At 42.6% G+C, this 21,310-nt stretch overlaps 1 protein-coding gene across 2 annotated transcripts in view; it reads left to right on the forward strand.

Annotated features, from left to right (window-relative positions):
• Positions 1–21,310, forward strand: part of TRIL (TLR4 interactor with leucine rich repeats) — a 113,447-nt gene that overhangs the window by 6,372 nt on the left and 85,765 nt on the right. For both annotated transcript variants that reach the window (XM_064487483.1, XM_031455107.2), the window contains exon 2: positions 6,257–6,384. The gene's annotated coding sequence lies outside the window, so the exon portion shown is untranslated. The remainder of the gene's footprint in view (positions 1–6,256; positions 6,385–21,310) is intronic.

Genomic DNA, 21,310 nt, shown 5'->3' on the forward strand with positions numbered 1-21,310 from the left:
CTCGAAATATTTTCTCATTACTTAGAAAAAGATGTGAATATGCTAGGACTTGAGGAGACTTCTTATGTTTATTAAACTCTCGGCACAAATTAATTCATCCTTTAGATCAGAACTAAAGATGTGTCAATGGTCTTGCTTACATAGTGGCCCCCTTCCCGTTAACCTAGTGATAGCATTTCCAAGTCTCCTTTCACTTTTAGTTTACTTAGAAGGATACTTTGCATGCACAAATGCTTTTTTCCTAGGGATCTCAGGTCACTACATCCTTCTTTATCATGTGGTGAATTGTGTTCTTTTCATTTTTGCATAGGAGACTGAGGTATTTGGAGATTTTACTTTTATTGACCACTGAAATAATTAGGGAAAAAATGTAACTTCCTGATATCTGTTTGCTTTATCTTGGAGCAGAATACCTAAATATCCCATCACATCTTTTAAGGGATTTTAAGCTACAGGTTATGTGATTCCTTATTGACACAGAAACGTGGCTTTATAATTTGGCTGTGAACTGGCATTAGATGCTGGACAAACTGTCATGCACCAGCATTTCAAGCAACAGCGCCTCCTAACTATGTAACTTCATGACATCTCTTTCAAACTCAGCAAAGTTTTATGAACTCTCGCTCTGTGCCATGGTTATGCTGAGACAGGGCAGCACTGTTGTATGTTAAGACCAGCTGTAGCCAAGGAGCAATTATTCATCTCCCAAGTTATAGTTTTTGGTTAAGTAATGCTTACCCTACAGATGATTTTATACTTAACTCAGTATGTGCACACTGTAGTGTGTGGAGACATACTTTCAGCAGTCATCACCCTCTTACTCCCTTCTCTCTCAACTATGGTGTCCTTAGGATTTTTACTTTAGGAAATTAAAATGAGTGCAGATGATAACAAACGCCCATATTAGCACCACTCAGGAACAGTTAACATTTTGCGACGTTTGTTTTCAGCCTTAATAAATATCTTCATTGAGAAAACCCCTGATTTCCTTCCCCACACCCTGTCTTCTAAAGCAACTACCATTGTGAATTGGATATGTTTCTTTCTAACAATCAATTCTCCTTATTTACGGAAGTTATATTGTATAAGGTCACAGCAAATGCTGATTCAGTGAATACTGAACAGCTTCTCCCAGGAGAAATTCAGGGTTAGATTTCCGGCAAGCCTCTGTCCACAACATTTTCATCAACTTATCAATACAGAACCTTATTTTATGTGTGCTTCTCTTTAAAGATACCTTATTTAATACGTTTCGTTCATTCATTAACATTGAACTCATGGCCAACAGCATCATAACTCATACCTGAAGGAAGTCTATCTAACACACACGTTTCTCCCTAAGACAGACCCCAGCCTTTCTGTGCTTAGGCCAGCCAGCACTTCCACACTACGCTTGGGAGCCCTTTTAAACAACAAAATCACCGACAAAAAAGAACAAAAATGCAAAAAATATGGCACTAAACAGACTGAAAAGGACACTTATTTACAGTATGAGATATGAAACAAGAAGGCAAAACACTGCCTTGTTCAGCTCCAGCTGGGAATAGCACAGCAACTCGGATTTTCTGCTGCTCTGCGCAAGTCAGCCAGTGGCCGTGAGGGTGCTACAGAGTATAGATTCTGGGGTTACAATGATATTCTGGTGAACAGGTGAGTTCACACATACATAATCCGTGAATAATGAGGATCAACTGTACTTTCAGTCTTCCCAAATCCTCCTCCTCTACCCTCTACCCCTTTTCTTGAAGCTATAAATTACCTTTTGCACCCCTCGAGCAATTTTTTTTTAGGTAAAATTGATGTATAACACTACATTAATTTCAGATATACAACACAATACTTGGATCTTTGTATACAATGTACAACTACAAAATGATCATCACAATAAATGTAGTTACTGTCTGTCACCATACAGTTGACCTCCTTCACCTATTTTGCCCACCCCCGACCCCCTTCCCCTCTGATAACGACCAATCTATTCTGTATATCTAGGAATTTTGTTTGTTTTGTTTTTTTGATTCCACATATGAGTGAAATCATATGGTATTTGTCTTTTTGTCTGACTTGTTTCACTTAGCATAATACCTTCAAAGTCTATCCATGTTGTCAAAAGTGGCAAGATTCCTTTCTTTTCATGGCTGAGTAATAGTCCATTGTGTGTGTGTGTGTGTGTGTGTACCACATCATATATACATATATATACACATACATATATATATGTATACACACACACACACACACACACATACCACATCTTTATCCATTCATCTGTTGATGGACACTTAGGTTGTTTTCATATCTAGGCTATTATAAATAATGCCACAATGAACATACGGTCCACATATCTTTTCAAGTTACTGTTTTTGCTTTGTTTGAATAAATACCCAGAAGTGGGTAGCTGGATCATATGGTAGTTTTATTTTTAGCAATCTCCTGTCTTTTAAATTGGTAGCCACATAGGTGTGGTTGTATTGTTGAAGATGGTAGCTATGTGTGTGTGTGTGTTGAGGGGGGAGGTGGGAGGGTCTTTGGAAAAAAACAATTAGTTTGATATTTTCTAGTTCTTCTTTCTGAAGCGTTTTGCTCCTTTGCTGCATGCGCACAGTTTCTATTTCTTTTTAGGGGCTGCTTATCGTACATTTAAAATGTACCTACTGTGTGTCTTTTCTAACCTCTGCACACTTACCACTTCCCCAATTCTGGGGAAAGGCTCCACAGAGATAACAGGGCTGAGTATATCCCTGGGCTAAGTACAACCCTGAGCCCATCTGCTCTGGGCTCAGTTTTCAGAAGGTGTCGACTTCTGCTTTCCTTTTATTTTGAAAGACTCTCTGACATGGTTTGTGCCAAGGAAAAGGGTGACTTGCTCTGAGGAGAATCTAGTTTGTTTCTTGGAAGATCTCAATTATGTGCTCTCACTGTCTTCAAACACCTTGCTTGGTCATATACTTTTTCTATTTCTGTTTTGATTGCTGAACACACACACACACACACACACACCTTTGTTTGTTTTTACCTTGTGCTTAAGTCTACTTACGTTGTTCTTTTTCTTCCTTGTTGGTGTCACTCATTATTAACCCCTCTCTTTCTTACTTGGTTCTTAAGGGAAAAAGTACAAAAATGTTGCAAGAATATTTCAGAAAATTTCTGCATACCCTTTAACCGTCTTTACCAGTTGTTAAAATTTTGCCCCATTTGCTTTATTGTCCTCTTTCTCAACTATTTGAGAGTAAACTGCAGACCTTGTGCCCCTTTATTGCTAGATATTTCAGTTGTATTTCCCAAGAACAAGGATGTTCTCTTAGATAACCATAGTACAATGATCAAGATCAGAAAATGTAACACTAATAAAATACTATTATCAAATCTACATTCCATATTCAAAATTTATCACCTGTCTTTTTTAATTGAAGTATAGTTGATTTACAATGTTGTGTTAGTTTCTAGTGTACAGCACAGTGATATATATTCTTTTTCATTATAGTTTATTACAAGCTATTGAATATAGTTCCCTGTGCAATACAGTAGGAATTGTTTATCAAAATTTATCAACTCTGTTAATATCCTTTTTACCTATTATCTCCTTGGTTCAGATCATACATTGCATTTAGTTGTCATGTTATCATCTTTCTTTCTTCCTTTCTATTTTTTAAATTTGATTTTTTAAAGTAAGGTTTTTTGAGTTTTAATTTATGCAGTCCAATTTATCTCTTTACCGGTTAATGGACAGTTTGGGGCTGTTGTGAATAAAGCAGCTAAAACATTTGTATTCAAGTCTTTGTATGGAAATGTGTTTCATTTCTCTTCAGTAAATAGGGCTGGGATTGCTCGGCTGTTAGGTTAAGTATGTGTTTAACTTTATAAGAAACTGCAAACTGTTTTCCAAAGTAGCTGTACCATTTTGCGTTCCCACTAGCAATAAATGAGATTTCCTATTGTTTCACATACTTGCCAGACCTTGGTTTTTCTCTTTTTCAAAAAAGTCATCCTAATTAGTGTGTAATGTTATTTTGTTTGGTTTAATTTGCATTTCCCTAATGACTAATGTTACTGAGAATCTTTTCATGTAAATATTTGCCACTTGTGTGTCTTTGGTGAAGTGTTTGTTCAAATCTTTTGTTTTTTATTGGGTTCTTTGTATTCTTATAAGTGAGTTATAAGAATATTTTATGTATTCTAGACACAAGTCCCTTGTCAAATATATGTTATGCAAATATTTTCTCCCAGTCTGTGGTTTGCCTTTTTATTTTCCTAGCTGTATTTTTCTTTACAATTAGACCTATGATCTATTTCAAATTGATTTTTTATATGGTATGAAGTATGAATCCAGCAAAGTTAACTTTTTTTTTTTTTGCATATATATATCTACTGGTCCAGAAACTTTTGTTAAAAAAAATTCCACTGGCTCTATATGTGGGTTTATTTCTTAAAACTCTGCTTAGGTCTCTTTGAGCTTCTCGCATCTGTGATTGTCTTTCAATAATTTTAGGAAATTCTTAGCCATTTGAAATAGTTCTTCAAATATTCCGTCTGCTCGGCTTTCTCTCCTTCATCTGGAAATCTAACTACGTGCATGTTAGACCACTTGATATTGCCCTGTGCATCTCAGATATTCTGAACCTCTTTTTCTTTAACACTTTAAAAAATCTTTGTAATTCAGCTCAGATAATTTCTATGGACCTATCTTTAAGTTTGCTGATTTTTTTCCAACTGGTTTGTCTGCTAATTAGCCCTTTAAGGAATTATTCATCTCTCATATCTTTTTTTTCGCATTTTTTATTTCTTTCAAAAAATGTTTCTCTGTTGAAATTCCATTATCTGTTGTATTACTTTCCACTAGTTCTTTTAATATGTTAATTTTTAGTTTTTGGAGATTTTGCACACACAGAGGTTCTTAAGTTTGTGTGCTAATTTATGCTAATATACATGCAAATTAGCACCCAGGAATATGTTTTATTTTTACTTAACTCTATTCCCCCCAACATTATGTAAAACAGGGACCCCTTTCCAAATAAAATTAAGGTGAGATTCCTTTTGTCATGAACAGCTCTGTAAGTTGGATTATGTTTAGGTAACATCTGAAAGAGTTCAAGTGAAGGAGAGTGAAGAATTGTGTACTTTTTAAAGCCCTGTGGTTGGGGCTTTCAGTGTCAACTTGAGAACATCATCAATCATGGTATCATGAATCCTCAGTTAGGCATCTTCCTATATACTGCATTTACTTAGGAAGAAACCCTGTCTTATAAAAGGTAATGACTTTCTGTTGTACACACTGAACTCTAAACAAATGCTCAACCTGAAACCAAACCAGCAGCAGAGGAACACCAGGAATTAGATATGGCAGGATTCTTATTTCGTGGAGTAATCCACAGATGCCCCTCTCCTAGCAAGGACTGTGCAAATCCAATACTGTTTCATAATCACCAGATCTCAAAATTTTAGGTAAACTCATTATCACAGGGTAAACAAAAATGCTTACTTTCCATATTGCTTACATCAAAGGTATTATTAACTGGCAACGTGGAACATCTTATAGAAGGGAGAAGCTCTGTTTGAGATTTTTATCTTGGTTTTACGTCTGTATTATTTCATGTACATAAGGACTTAAAATGGGTGTTACATCAAGTGAGTATGTAAGACTCAAGTATTGACTATTTGGGGACAAAGGGCATTTAATTTTGCTTTAGGCACTATTTTAAGAACTTTCTCTACATTAATTCATTCCATCCTCATAGTAATCCTCTGAGGTAGGTACCATTACTGTCCTCACTTTAGAGATGAGGACATTAAGGTGCCGTGAAGTTATGTATTCTAAGCAAGATTGCTGAGTGGGGAGGTGTTTGAGTCTTGACTGGAAGCCAGGCTGGTCCAGAGTCCTGGCTGTCAGTCCCGACGCTGCTGCCTTGCATGTACACGTGACAACTGGCAAAACACCAGGGATTGTTCTTAAGATTCCCTGCGAACATTTCTTTTCCCCAGTCTAACACGTTAAAAATCATCTCTAAGTAGTTTGGCCTTTATTTGCTCCCATTTTTCTTAATCTATATAATACGTCAAGGGCAATACCCAGAGTTACAATATTTGTCTGTAAATATTTAATGAGAGACATGTAGTCCATCTCTCAGCCACAGATGCTTCCCTCTGCCTTGACATGGACGGGTCACTGTCCTGTGCTGTGAGGTTAGCTCTTCCCACTGGTTTGTGAGCTCCCTTAAGAGGAGAACCCCATCGTGCATTTCTCTTTGTGTCTCCACAGAGCCTGGCTAGCCCCAGAGTTCCTGGCTACCTGCTTATTGACGAGGACTGCAAGGCAACTGTCCAGCCTTCCCCACTGAGACACACGTGCAGACTGTTCACATAAGTCATAGACACTCATGTGTTGGGGTAAGTCATTTAATAACTGTAATTCCAGCCAAATGTACATTTATATAGCAATGGTTGAAAAATGATGGGTAGTGTAAGATGGTCTGTTTGACTGGGAGTACCATATGTTTCTACTTTTTCTACCTGTAGTATAGGAATACAGTTCTCAAAAAGGGAACATTTGGGAAATTTAACGTGCATTTCTTCCCTTTGCATACTACGTATAGATTTCATGTTGCTTCAAGTAAATCTGGAATCGTGTCTGATTTAGGTTGAGAGTCCTGTCATCTGGCATAGTAGGCATTTCACATAGTAGGTTCTCAGTAAATGCCAGTGGAATTTTTTTTTTTTTTTTTTTTAATTTTAAGCATTAAGCCTGTTAGGAGAGGAGTCATGGTAGGAAGAATTTTTCGTCAAAGACCTTTTGGATCTATTGAAGCCTGAGCTTTTGCTCTCCAGGATACGGGACAGAACATTGTTGCCGACACACTGATTTTATTTTCCACGTAGTCCCCATTCTTTAGTAACTTTTTCCACCACAAAATCATGACTGACACTTTAAAAAAATACAAGACAAAACAATCATTTATAAATTTCTTTCTGCGCCAGAAAGACACAAGACGACAAGTGTTTTTATGAGATAAGGGACATTTCAGCGACATGGTGAAGCATGAATTGAGGGACAGCAACCAGGCCCACCAGCTAAATGATTATCTGCAGTTGCCAGAGTGAGCAGGTTCCTGGGCTGATGAAGCCACTGACCTTGGCGTATTCATCATCGTTTCCCCAGGGGACAGAAACCAATATCTCTGTTCCTGTGAATACACATCCATAAAAGGAGACACAATCCAGTGGAAAAGACTCTGTGTGTATAGGTGGGGGGGGTGTGTATATAAGAGAGGGGGGGGAGAGAGATGGCTTCTTACATTTTCTTTCCTCATTTAACATCTTTCTATTTTTACTGAAAAGGGAAGATGACCTCAGTCCCTCATCTGCAAGCTCAGATTTATAATAGCTACTCCAGTCTACAAGCCTGCAAGGGGCATAGTTTTTCCTTATAAGGGAGCTGAATAAGGCTGAAAAACGTGGATAATCTGTGTTATCAGCTCTCGGGCTGTGATTGCCACCCGATTAGGGGAGGCCAAAGGTGAGGGGCGTGACCTTGGATGATGCTGGCGCTGTGTCCCCCAACCCCCCACCCCAGCGTGGTACTGACTGCTTCCTGGCCTGGAGTTTAGAGGCGAACTCCAGGACCTGAGTTCACAGACAGCACCAAGCCTGCTTGGGTGGTAGGTGGAGCAGAGCCCCATCGAAGCAGCTGTGGGGAGGGGGTCTGGGTGGGAGGGTGCCTGGTGCTCTGGCCACAGTGGTCCTGGAACAAGGTTAAGGAGGTAAAAGAGGATATATTTCCAGAAAGAAGTGGTTGCCGTTTGTTTTCGCCTGCTAGGGCTGCTGTGACAGAGTACCATGGACTGGATGGCTTACACAACAGAAATGTGTTAGCTCATCGCCCTGGAGGCCGAAGTCCGCGATCGGGTGTCCGGGGGGCTGGTTCCTTCTGAGGGCTCTGAGGGAGAGTCAGGTCCATGCCACCTCCTCGCAGCTGGTGGTTTGCTGGCAGTCTCCCGCGTTCCTTGGCTTGTGGACGCATCAGCCGCATCTCTGCCTTCATCTTTGCGTGACGTTCTCCCTGTGTGCCTGTCTGAGTCTAAATTTCCCCCTTTTACAAGGACACCATTCATTTTGAGGTAAAAGCCTGCTTCAGTATGACCTCATCTTAACAGTAGTTACAACGACGATGACCCAGTTTCCAGAGAATGTCACGCTCTAAGATACTAGGGGTTAGGACTTCAACACCTGAATTTTGAGGCTGGGGGAGACACAACTCAGCCCCTAACAGAATTTAATCTGTTGACAGTTGATTCATTTGGGTTATTTTCTTGATTTTCACTTAAAAGAAACAGGGAAGGGACATGAAAACAGGAGAGGAAATGGTGGAGCTGTTGGTTTTTTATTTTTTTTTTTTTTCTAACAAGAAATCAGGACGTGGGAGAGTGAAGCCTGTATGGAGAAGTGGTCACATTCCTTCATCCTTCATCAGGATAGTGATGTTTTTGAGAACACCAACAGCACCTGAGTTGAAATATGATCTGTGGGTCAGAGGACCTGGGTCCCCATAACTTTTGCAAAGTCCCTGTGGTATGTGAATTTAGCTGCCCAGGCAAAATTACCCAAAGTCCTTGCCTGATGCCTTTAGAAATGTGGGGGTGCTTACCCGAGGGGCCCTTCTCCTTTCCTGGGTTCTGGAATTTGGTGGGAACTATTTGGGAAGGAGCAGGTCCTTCAGCAAAGTCCCATCCTTTCAGCTACTTATCTTCCTAGCAGTACAGTATTTTCAAAATAAAGGTTCTGTTTCCTTTAACAAATGCCAAGGTAGAATCATGTTTAGCTAAGACTGAGCACCAGGTGCTTTGTGAGATATTTTGTATGCATTATGTCAGCCCTCACAGAAACTATTATTATTATTATTATTATTCCCATTTTCCAGATGAAGTGATCAAAGCTCAGAGGTCAGCAACTCTGAACCCACAGGCTCACAGGAGTCAAGTGGCAGTCAATTTCTATCTGTATTCTTTTCACTCTGCTTCCCTGTTGCCCTAAGTTTTTAAGGGTAAATCTTTGAAGGATGTGGATTTTTAAAAAAAAGTTAAATATTACATTGAGATAAGAATTCATTTGATCTCTTTGAGCCGCCAGTGGAAAACAAGGAGCCTGGATTTAGATGATTGCTATGTGTCCATGTAGCCCTAAAATGCATCTAAATTATGATTTTTATTTTCCTGTTTTGGATGTAAGAAGGAGAGGATGTAGGCTGTCAATCTGCTTTTTTTTTTTTTTTAATGGAATTTCAACATCTCCTTGTGGAATTTCCTGGTTCTCAACCAAGTATGTAGACCCCATGTCTCAGAAGCTGGTCTATTTTGGACTGAGTGGGATAATAATCTGGTTATTTGGGGGATCTGGTGTTTGGAGCCTCATACTTTCTTTCCTCTTCTTCTCTTCTTGCCCTGTGTGCCTACTTCTCCCACAGATGTTCAGGGCTGACCACATGCAGCCTCACTTGCTCCCCGCAGTAGCCCGTCTCCCTGGCCAGGGAAACTTGCCCGCCTTTCTATGCTGAGGTCAGCTTCAACTCTGGGCATGTTTCCTGTGGGCCAACCAACAGGCTTTGACTGATTTAGTTCAGGAAGACTAGCTTGTTTGTGGATATGGTAATGACGCCAGTAAAATTCAATTATGGGATCCCAGAGGACTGTAGCAAGCGATAATAAATTAGGAAACATGAGCTTTGGAGTATCTGAACTGAAATTATAATGGGGCTATTGAAAAACAAACAAACAAAAATCCTAAGCATTCATTTAATAATAGATGCTGCTGCCTTCCCCACCAAAAATTAGTTCATCAACTAACCCTTTGTTCTTGTCATTAAAGAATATGCCTGAGACACAGCCAAGAACATTTTGTCTTAATTACTTGGTATTGTTGTCGCCCCCAGAGCACACCTGGCTTCAGGATAACTGGTACATGGGAGGAAGCAGCCGCCTGGAGGGGCCTCCCAAGGCCACGGTACTAATCCCTGCTGGGCTCGCAGATGCTCTCTGCCCATGGCCTTGGGTTTCAGATTGCCATCCCGAGTTGAGGTCTGAATGGAGGTTGTAACCTCAGAAGGTCCGGCTAGCACTTAACCGCTGACATCCATCAAGAATGTCAAGGCTTGCATTGTCTCATTAATTTGAACCAGCTTTCCTGCCATCAGATCCTTTTTCATTCCTAACCTTTCCACTCTGCCTTTCTTCCTTTGTGAGCAGTTTATAGCCTCTCCTGTTTGTGCCTCCTCGCTGCAAGGTGTGCCCTGGAAGGCCACTCCTGGGGAAGAGTTTCCTTTGCCCTGCTCCATGCCCTCAGTGGAACTTACAGAATTAGTGGGTGTTTCTTCTCCACTGTGAACGGCAAGCGCATGAAGGGAGAAAGACCATGTCAGGCAGTCTAAATATCTCTGCAGACTCTATTTTCCAGATAATTTTAATGTTGAAATGGTTCGTCATTGCTCTCTTCCTTCACTTTATTTCCTTTCTGATCCAGATTCCAACATCCAAGTGTAGAACACAGAACTGATGAACAGGAGATATGGAAAAGATAGCAAAGGCACTAAAAAAAAAAAATCTGACTTAGCAGCACGGCATTTTTCACCTGCAGTAAATTATCTCTTGAGGTATCTACTGAGACCATGCCTTCTTCTTGGAGACTTGGTCCAGACCCCCCACACCACAAGAAGGACTTGAGTGTAGATCTTGCTTATGTTGCATGACCCGACGTGGCAGGTGAACTCACAACCCAGGCTGGCATAGCAGTATCTTGCTCCAGGAGCTAGAACGTCATAGGTGGTTTGGTTGTTCTGGAGCTTGGAAAAGGTAGAGCTTTGGAGTTTGGAGCCACCATTTTCAGCCATCTGCACAGAGAGGTGGAAAGTGAGGGGTTGGGGGAATTTTGCCATGAATCAGAGATCTCCAAGGAAGCAGACATCAAAGATTGTCCATCCCTGAAGAGATAGACAGGTCACTACCTTGGCTCAGAGTGACTCTCACTTCCTACTTCTGGACCCTTGTGAAGCTCTACTGTACTTTTTTGGGTACCCTTAGGGTCTCCCAATAAAGTCTCCCTTTTTGCTTTGATTGATCCCGATAGGTTGGGGGGTGTGTGTGTACATATGTGTATTTAAAGGACAACATTACCATCTAACATTTCCTTGGGCTTAGATGGCATTTGAGAGCGGCGTTATGAATGGCTCTAGCATGAGGCGGAGTATAGTGGATAGGACCTTTAAATATGTCTTGATAGGATGGTGAGAGTAGACCTGGCGTGAGGGTGGTCTTACTGTGGAAGGGTAACCCTCTGTACAGGATGACCCTCTGTTTCCCCCCCACCTCTTGCACATGTTCTCTCTAAGACCCTGTGCTGAATGCTGCCTCGTAAGCCCCCAGTCTTCATTGTATCTTTATCTCCTTTGCCTCTTGGCCAATGCCTGCTACAAGCCCCTCTTCTTAGCACCTTGAAAAATTTGTTTCTAAGATGTTCAGAGATGATAAAGATTTAATGTATCCTTCCAGCAGGGGTGAGGGGACCAGCAATTTGTGGCACACTGTCTTAGGGCTTGTCTAAATTAGGGGTGATTCTTTCCCTCAAAAAGAGACGGAAGTTTCAGGACATCCAGAGACAAAAAGCAGCCAAAGGATTTTACTGTCTTTTTATTTCCCATGAAGTACAAGGCTCAGCAGTGTTCATATTTTACCCACGCTGCTTCCTGGCCTCTGCCAGCAGAGGAATTCCATCCAGCGTCCCAGCTGTTCCGGAGCCTGCACGGGGTGGCTGGCTGGGAAGGGGGACACACAGAGGCTTTTGCTCCTGCCACAAATGTGCCTGGGGCTTCTGTGCAGGCAATCAAGTGACCTTCCTCAGGGCAAAAGCCAGTGGAAATGGCCAGTCTGACTCTCTCATTGAAGGGGAAACTGTCTCTCCATTGTCTCTCAGAAAATAAATGAGCAAGCATAATCTCTAAATACAGGGACCCTTAAAGAGATTATGTGTCCTATTTTCTTGGTGTGTGTTATCTTCTGGAAAAAGGGCATGTGTCTTGGTGTAACTTGTTTAAGAACTGTGGTCACAGTTCATTAACCGCCAGTTCTCCTTAGAAGGAAAAATCAGAATACAAGGTGTTTGTGCCGGTTATAACACACGGTGTGTCAAGCCCTGTGCCAGGTGTTTTTCTATATACTTCATATATTGTCACTACAGTAGGGCCATATAACTACTGATTTTTCTAAGAAGTTAAGTCAGCGCCTAAAAGGTCACATAGCTGGTAACTTACAAACCCGGTAAGCAAGAAAAGGTCACACAGCTGGCATTTGGCCCTGAGTTTACCTGTTCTGCTGCACTCCAATGTGACAGTCCCTGAATTTGTCTGATAAGACTTCCCAGGGTGACTGCTTGCTAAAAATCCCATCCTGGGACCCACCGCAGATTGAATAAATCAGAATCTTCTAGAAATGGGTACAGGAATTTATCCCAGGTAAAGCTTATCAGGCAAATTAGATAAATGCTGCTGTCATGCCTTCAATGCTGCCCCCTGTTTATGTCATGCCACCCCCCTTTTAACCCAGTGATTCTTGGCAAGGTGCTAAGGAAGTCTTTTCCTCTTTTCAATACACTTTTTTATTTTGTAATAATTTTAGATTTACACTTAAGTTGCAAAGATAATACAGAGAGCTCCCTATACCTTCTCTAACCTATTTCCCTTTGATATTCCAATCTTACACGACCACGATGCATCTGTCCAAACTAAGAAGGTGCCACTGATCAATTATTATTAGCTGTGGGAGGCCATCACTTATCCTGGAAAGGACAACAGAGAAGGAGAGGGAATCGTAGGAGAGCCCATCTTTTCTTTTTCTTTCCTTATTCCTCAAGAAGGCAAAGGCAGAGAGGGATGGTAGATGACACGTGATCAAGAAGAGATCTGAGTTCATCTTGTGCAGCATTTCCACCGTTCTGGTAAGAACGAAATATGTATGCACGTATGAGCTACACGATGGAAATCATGTGATTTTGGTAGTTTTGTGTATGAGTTAACTGCATGTCTATTTGCCTTTAAAACTGGCATTGCATGTGCAAAGATGAACAGTAAAAATTCACACTAACAGTTTACATCGTAAAATTTTCTTTACTTAGCATGACATTAAATAGCGAATTGAGAACACCATAACAAGTTGAGGTAGAGATTGGAGAAGACGGAAACAAATTTATATTCTCATTCAACTTTACTTTTCCCTTACTTTTTGGACAAGGAGCCCCACGTTTTCACTTTGCCCTGGGCCCCACAAATTATGCAGCCAGTCTCGCTGATTCCTAGTAGACAGCCATTGTCTTAACTTAATTAAGCCACTAATGGCGGCTGTTGTGGTACCCAGGCAGCTGAGTGGAAAGATCCCAGGCAGTTACAGCAGTGGAGGGGGCTTATCTCCTATGTTAACCAGCCCTGCCTGCCCTGATGGCTCCAGTCCCCTCAGGATGACTCCTCCTGTTGGGGCACTGCTAAATGTGGCCTGGGGGCAGGAGGATTCCTGTTGCATCTTCTCAGCGTCCACATGCTTTTTGATGCAGAAAGTGTAACAGCAAATGCCACATCAGGAAGCAGTTAGACCCTTGACCTGCCCCAGGCATGTGGCGTTTGCGTGGACCACTCTATATGATACTGCTTAATTATTTCTGTGCTCCCGTGGGCAGTTTTCCTTGTCTGGCTTGAATATTAAATCAAAGACATATCTTTTGCATCTACAAAACCTGCTAACTCATTCCACACAGAATGGGGTGTTTCTGAAAATGCAGCACAGTGGGCTCAGGACAGCAGCTTTCATTTGTATCCAAAAACAAATTAGCCTAATGGAGCAGAACGGATACAAATAGCCATAAGACCAACCTGTACCAGCAAACAGAACGTGGCTCTGGTAATGAAGGGACACAGTGGCATTTTCCTTTACTTGGAAACTGGCGTTGCACTGTGCCTTTTAGAATAGGGTGTTCCTTTTAAAATAAGAAAGATTACCAGCTGACGGTGTGAGGTGCACCCTTCCCCACCAGGGAGGCTGTGGTCTTGTGACACACGGGAAGATGCCAGCCACCAGCGGGAGGGGTAACCCTTCACAGGCCTAGTTGACTGCTGGCAGCCTCGACTGTGGACTGGCCCTTCTTGTCCTGGTGAGAGTTGTATCCCAGTAAGACATGTGACCAAGGATCGGGCAAGGTTAGTAGGTGGACAACTCCACATGCCCCGTACCCCTCCGCTCTGTGGAAATCAGAACACGGGGGTCATCGTAGCCTTCATCCGCCCCCTCCTCCTCCCCAGCCAGCCTCAGACAGCTCCTACCAATTTGCAGTTCTCCTCTGTTTGTTCTCAAGCCCTCCCCCACTACACGCACTTCTCATTTACACACTCAGAGTCTCTTTTGTGGAATTTTCTGGAATTGTCTCCCAGTTGGTCTCCCTGCCTCCTTCGACCTACCTGCTGTATAGATCTAGGAAAATGGTCCTTTAAAACCTGAAAATTGACCGTTTGGATCCTCCAGTTAAAATCCACTATATCCATTTGTGAGGACAAAGCTTTTCCTCTTGGTATTCAAGGTCCTAAGAACTTTTTCTAGAATATTCTTCCCCCAGCTGCCAGCAAGGCTCACTTCTTTCTTCCTTCAGAACATGCTTCAAACATTCAAACTGAAACCGGCCGCCCCAACGCTCCCTATCCCCGTACCCCCACCCCCGTGTGTCTGGCTGCCGCACTCACAGCTTGTCGGCTGACATACTCTCTCTTCATTCGTCTTCTTTATGGTCTTTTTCTTCACCTGCACCCATGTAATTTCTGCCAAGTCGGATATTCTTCTCTGTCTTGTTTTGCTGCTGTATCCGGCCCCTGGTACTGCCTGGTCCACAGGAGGGGCTCAGCTCAATGGCTTTTTGTTGAGTGAATTGTCAAATGGATCTGAGCCTCGCCTACTTCTCCAGCTGTGTCCCTGCCACATCCCTAAAAACCCGCCGCACTCCAGCCTCATTAGATCCATGAGGATCTGGATCACATGTCCACAAATTTGTGCATGCAGTTCCTGCCCCTGCAATACCATCTCCCCTTTCTATGCATGCTAAGCTCTTCTTCTTCCTTTTGCATTTCCCCTGGAGCCTCACAGCGCATGCGCAGCACTGGACCACACTACATGGGGCTTGGTTAGTCAGCAGCCCATCCCAGAGATGCTAAGCCAGGGCAGGTGGTGCAATTCAGGTCTTTCTCCCCACCCTGGTGCTTTAGATGTTTGATGAGTGAATACACAAATGACATGCCCAAAGACACACAACCAGTTAGTGGCAAGGACCAGAGTAGTATCCAGATATTCTGGTCTTCCATCCATGGTACTTTATTTGTTTCCATCAGAGAATTCCTTTGAGAAGACATTTTACCAACTTCCCCAAAACCCACAGTGTAGTTTCTGTACTTCTACGTCCTTCAGCTTCCTGGTACCCAGCCTCTATTTTTCTTTTTTCAAAAACAAAGTTTTCTTCATTTGTCATTCTCCTAATTCCCTACATTAATAACAGTGTCATCTGATTAATTAATTTTCATGAAGCGGCTGTTAAAGCACAGAGAGGTTTTAGGCACGAAGATTTTGTTGACATTTGCAGAGGTTCTGAAGTTACTCAGACCAAAGGAATACATCCTGGGCACATCTGCAAGTTCTTTGGGTGATTGTTCCATGAGCCCATTTTCTTTTTCATGCAAAATTTCAAACACACATAAAAGTAGTAGGGATAGTACAAGCCTCAAAGTTGCATCACTCCGATGAACAGTTCAGTTATTAATGATCTGCAACGTTTCCTTTTTCTTTTTATTCTTTGTTGAATTACTTTAAAGCATATCCCAGACATCACATCGTCTTCTCCTACTGCAAAATGCTTTCCTTTTTTTAAAAAGAAAAGAAAATAAAACATAACCACAGTACCTTTATCACCCTTAACAAAATGAAAAATAATTCCTTAGAGATACAATACAGTTTTCATGGAGATATTTGAGGTGCAGCTTTTCTGTGCCTCTCTAATTGTATAAAGAACAGAAATAACTCACACTTAAGAAGGACTATCCGTTTACCCCCTTACCCATTTCAAGGGAAGTGTGAAATGCCCCATTTCTTTCCTGGATGTGTGGGGCTTCTTTGGGGCTTTCTTATTCATCTGAAATTTTCTCCTCTAAGGTTCTTGGTAGATGTTGGCTTTGGAGAGTGGCGCTCGCTCCCTGGCCCACCCCCCGGCCAGGCTTCCACAGTCCAGGCCCTTGGAGTGCTGGCACCTCCTCTGCTCACCATCTACAGGTGGCCCATATGCCAGGGTTAAGGTTGGACTTAGATGACCAGGGATTTCCATTCCCTGTCTTCCTTGTTGGCCCTGGCACCTCATAAGCTATCGTGCCCAGTTACAAATAATAAGGAGAAAGCATTCAGATTAGTTACATGAAGAGAGTTCAAGTTTAAACTTTCAAAATCCCAGTATCACCTACACCATCCATAGGGCCAAGGAGAAAGCACCAAAGAGATGCAGAGTCTGGATGCAGAAAGCCTGGCAGAGGCTTTCTGGCTTGCAGAGACTGGGCAGTGGGAGTGTTCTCCCCACGAGAGCCTCTGCTTGCAGGGGTCATTGCCCACAGTGCCCATCACCGCTCACACCCTCCCCGATTTGGCAGGACCCAATCCCTCCCCCTCCGGCCGTCCTTCCTCCACCCACCCCGGAGGCTCACTTCCCTTCCTTCTGGAGGGCTGCTTGTTTTGCCCCGTTGCTAAGCAGCATGGTGCACTCAGGCAGTGTTGGCTGCCGCCTGTCCACCCCTGCCCAATTCAGACTATTCAGATTAACCCTGTGCGGCCGGACATAGGTTAAGAACTAAGGCTCTGTGGCCGCACGCACCTGACTTTGATTTCTGGCCCCAGCATTTAGTAACCAAGTGATAGTAACTTCTAGGAAGTTACTCGCCCTCTCCAACCAAGTCTTGGTTTTCTCATCTGTGTAAGGGGATAATAACAATGGTTTCTGCATTTGTCGGCTCTGAGAATTAAATGACTTCGCGTGTGCAGACTGCTCAGTGTTGTGTCTGCTGTGTAGTAGGTACTCAAGGTGTGTTAGCCAATAGTGATACAGTCCCTACTTCATAGCTACCACCTGCTTTCACTGCAGCATCAGTTAGCTGGTCGGGGTAACCGTTACTCCTTCCATTTTGAAAAACACAGGCACAGAGAAGTCATCAACTTGCTCAAAGACAAACAGCTAAACTAATACTGGAGTCCGGCTTGTTTGGTGCTCTTCCTACTTTGTCACTGGACCCCAGAGATATCTAAGTCTCAAGATCAATCCCACTCGGCCCTTCTCCAGGGAAGAGAATTTACTTGGACACAGTCAACTCCATGGGCCTTGTTTCCCACTTGGAAACAGTATGATTTTTGATCAGTATTTAAATCATACCCAAGATGAACATATATGTGTGTCCATTCCCATGGCTGCTGTAATGAGAAAGAACAAATAATTTGGACTTCAATCCCAATCAGAGCTTGAGGACTGAAAGAGGAAAAATTGGCTTTGGGGTACAAGGCATTGAGTCACACAAGCAATCTATAGACGTGACAAGGCTGTAGGAAAGCTGAGTTCCATAAAAGAAAAAGTAGTAAGAGGACATCATGCTGCCCAAGGAAAGGTAGATAATTGTAAATCTCTTCCTCCAGACGCCAAGTGATTCTAATTATTCTGCTTCCAATTTTTAGAGCTGTTAATTCAGCTGGTTTCCAAGGAGGCAGAGGCTCAGGTTTGGTGCCTGAAACTACTGTCTCCTTTAGTTCTGTTTTGTAGCCCTTGGCTGCACGGGACCCCAGCCTGGTCCTGGTCTCTTGGGAGGGCCTGGTGAGGGCAGATGGGCCCTGGCTTTCAACTCTTTTGCAAGATCAGCTCTAAGACTCTACAACCCTAAGTGGCATTTGAATACCGCTTTCGTAATCTTTGTTAGATCCTGGTCCATTGTTTAGTTAATATTTTCTTTATATTTACTTCTTGTACAATTAAAAAAATTTTTAAAAAAAATTCATTGCATTAGTCAGGATGGGATGGACTTTGTTGCTTAACAAATAAACCCTGATATCTCAGTGGCTTAACACAGCAAAGGGTTATTTTTCATTCACTTAAAATCCAGTGTGAGTCAGATGACTGTCCAGGGCAGCTTTTCTTGAAGACAACTCTTAGATGGGCCTTACATCCAGGCCCCCTTCATCTTTAATGCCACCATCTCAGGGACATGCTGCCCCAAATGTGCCAAGTTACTGCACTGATACTTCTGAGCTGAAGGCACTTGAAAAACAGCAAGTGCAGGGGGAGACTGTCTCTGAACTGCCCTTCTTTGCCTAAAGGCAGATCCTCAGAAAGGAGCGCCTTTGTCCTCAATCTCCTCTCCGGGAGTTTCATCAACCAGGGAAGACTGGCTCTTATCAGAGGAGAGGAGACTAGAGGCGGACATCACATCCAGACACACTCGGTCACAGATGATCATACCTCCCGTCCACACTTCTAAGGGCCCTTCCTCTTTCCTAAAAGTCGTTTACTCTCCCCTGTTAAGACGGCACATAAACCTCAAATCTCATCGCTTTTTGGGGGTATTCATGTTTTTTCCCCATGATACCTCCATATGCACATAACATTAAAAAACAGTAAATTTGTGTACCTTTTCTTCTGTGAATCTGCCTGTTGTCACTTTACTTTATAGACTCAGCTCTTGAACCTGAGAAAGTAGAGGGGAAGTCTCTCCTGCCCTGCAGAGGCATCTAGGGTCACCGAGGCAGGGAGGGGAGAAAGAGAGCATCCATGCTACTTTATCACTCAGCTAATGTTTGAGGTTTGGGGAGCACATGGAGAAGAGGGATTGGAAAGCGCCCTCACCACCCCCCCCCCCCCGCCTTTACAGTACCTGTATGCTACTTGATTTGTCTGTCCTGTTTTCTCAACGTGAGCGAGAGCAAGCTTTTGTCTTGCACCATATTGCCCTCTAGCGGTCACTTCGTTTTGTAGCACATAGAAGAAAGGCGCTAAGGAAATTGCTTTTTTAAGAATGAAGCCAAGGAGGGGACAGGCTGGGGAAGTGGGTGGGTGCAAAGAACAACTGTAGCTTCCGGCCCAGCCTCACCGCGATCCGCGACTTCTCTGCGCAGCCGCGCCCTTTCCTCCTCGGGCTCCACCCGGTCTTCCTGCGACCCCACTCTTAGGCATTCCTGCACCCGGTGACCTCTTCTCCTTCCTGCCGGCGTCCTGGGCCTCTTCTTCGCGGAGAGAATTCAAAGCTGCTTCCATTTTAAATAAAAAGAGCTTCCTGTGGCTGGAGATATCCGACGAGAAGCGCGTTATGAATGCCCTGAAGAGAGATGCTACGTGAAAAATAGACAGGATTCAGCTGGAAGAAAAAAAAAAAAGGATAATCTGTTATTTGTTGTTTCTAAGCAGGACCTCAAAAACTCCAGGATGTCTCTGCTCCTTAGTGGAGAGCCCTGCTTTGCAAGTGCCCCTCCTCACCCGCCTCCAGGCCATCTAGTTAACCCTGGTGGGACAGGCACAGCTTAACAAATGCATATATTTGTCATCTTAAGAGCTTTGGTAAGCCGACTTGAATTTCAGGTAACTAGAGACAATTGTAATGGCTTTCTCCTGTCATGGTGACATTGGGTAATTAGTAATCCTATAAAAGTATTGAGGGTAACTTTTTTAAAAAGATGAAAACCAAGAGATGGAGACAAAGAAGGCTACTCTGTTGAGTTGAACCTTGTCTTCAATGAAGACGTTTTTTAAAGTAACTTTACATCTAGATGTGGGCTTCAATTATATTTGTACCTGCCTCAAAATATAAAGCACAAACATCAACCTACCAAAGCTTGGATGGTGAATTCATGGTAGATATTTACTTTGTTGCAAAGGGTGTTTCTGTTTCCATAAAATAAAATTTTATTTAAGGCTATAGGAGCTAGAATTTCTCTTGACAGTTAGATAAAACAAAGGAGCCTAAAGTTTAATTCTGAACTAAAGCTATTACAGTAGCTTTGAATGTAGGCCATACCAACAAAGAACAACAAATAACAAAGAGCTTGGAAGGTCAGATATTGTGAACAGAAAATTTGCAGAAGCCTTGGGGATGGGCAGCAGCTGGGTTTCCTTAAGATTTATAGGCTTAATAGAAGAAATGTGCACTTGTTTATTTCTACTTTATATGAACATATACCAGATGGAGACACTCCACTACTTCCTTTAAATGCCCCACATTTGAAAAAAATCTCCCCTTCTCTTTTCTTATCTCTTAATGTGACTGGTTAGAGCAGCAGCTTGTGTTTAAAACCACAAAATGCACATAGATGTTTTTTTAAAGGACTGGAAAGAATAGGCATTTCCTATGTGTTTGTTTATATTTCTGAAGCTTATTTAACGTTTTCTACCTTGTCATTTTACTTAGTATGACTCTGACACCCCTAAGTTGACATGAGCCTGAATTCCGATACTCTGGTGTTAGATACTACCTAAAAGAAAAGATGACATCCACGGAGGTATTAAAAAAGGGTTATCAACAGTGAACTTGTCAATATGATCAACATGGATGGGGAACCCAGGTAGCTTGGGCTGATGAAGTTGGTACAGTGGTTGAATCCCCCCCCCCCCCCCCGCCTCCAGATCCAAGGATTTAAATAGCACTTACAGCTCTGTGGACGCAGAGCCCAAGATGACTGGGGGCAGCTTCTATGTGACGAAGGACACGGGGGCTGCTGCAAACTTCCAGAACAAGTGGCTGAACTGTTTAAGGAATTTTGAGATCCTCCATCTGGACGAGGGCAAAATCATACATGACCAATCATCAGTAGTTAGTATAATCTGGTAATTCCTGTTAACAAAACATCCCCCAAAAAAATCACAGGAAGAAAGTCTAGGTCTTGTCCCTAGCTACATGGAGCCCCTGACATAGTGACCCTTTTGGCTTATTATTGGGTAGTCTATTGAAGCTGTCCTGAGTAAGCTAGATCTATCAGAAGAGCAGAGAGCCAGCTTATTTAGAAGACTGCCTTTTTTAAAAGAGAGATGCTCATAAGAGTGCTGATTCTCCCTCAGGGGATCAAACCGATTTCTAACTCTACATATAATCCTGTCCACTTCCTCCTCTGCTGCACTCCTTTCTCCTTTCCTTCTGTCTCCTTTTTCCAGGACAACTGGGTTTCAGGCACTCGGCTGAGCAATGACAGCCTGAAGATTTATGAGAAATTGTTTCAGCCTTTTAGGGGATGAGAGGCAA

This window comes from Camelus dromedarius, chromosome 7 (assembly GCF_036321535.1).
Source record: "Camelus dromedarius isolate mCamDro1 chromosome 7, mCamDro1.pat, whole genome shotgun sequence".
In the NCBI taxonomy this organism is placed as follows: domain Eukaryota; kingdom Metazoa; phylum Chordata; class Mammalia; order Artiodactyla; family Camelidae; genus Camelus; species Camelus dromedarius.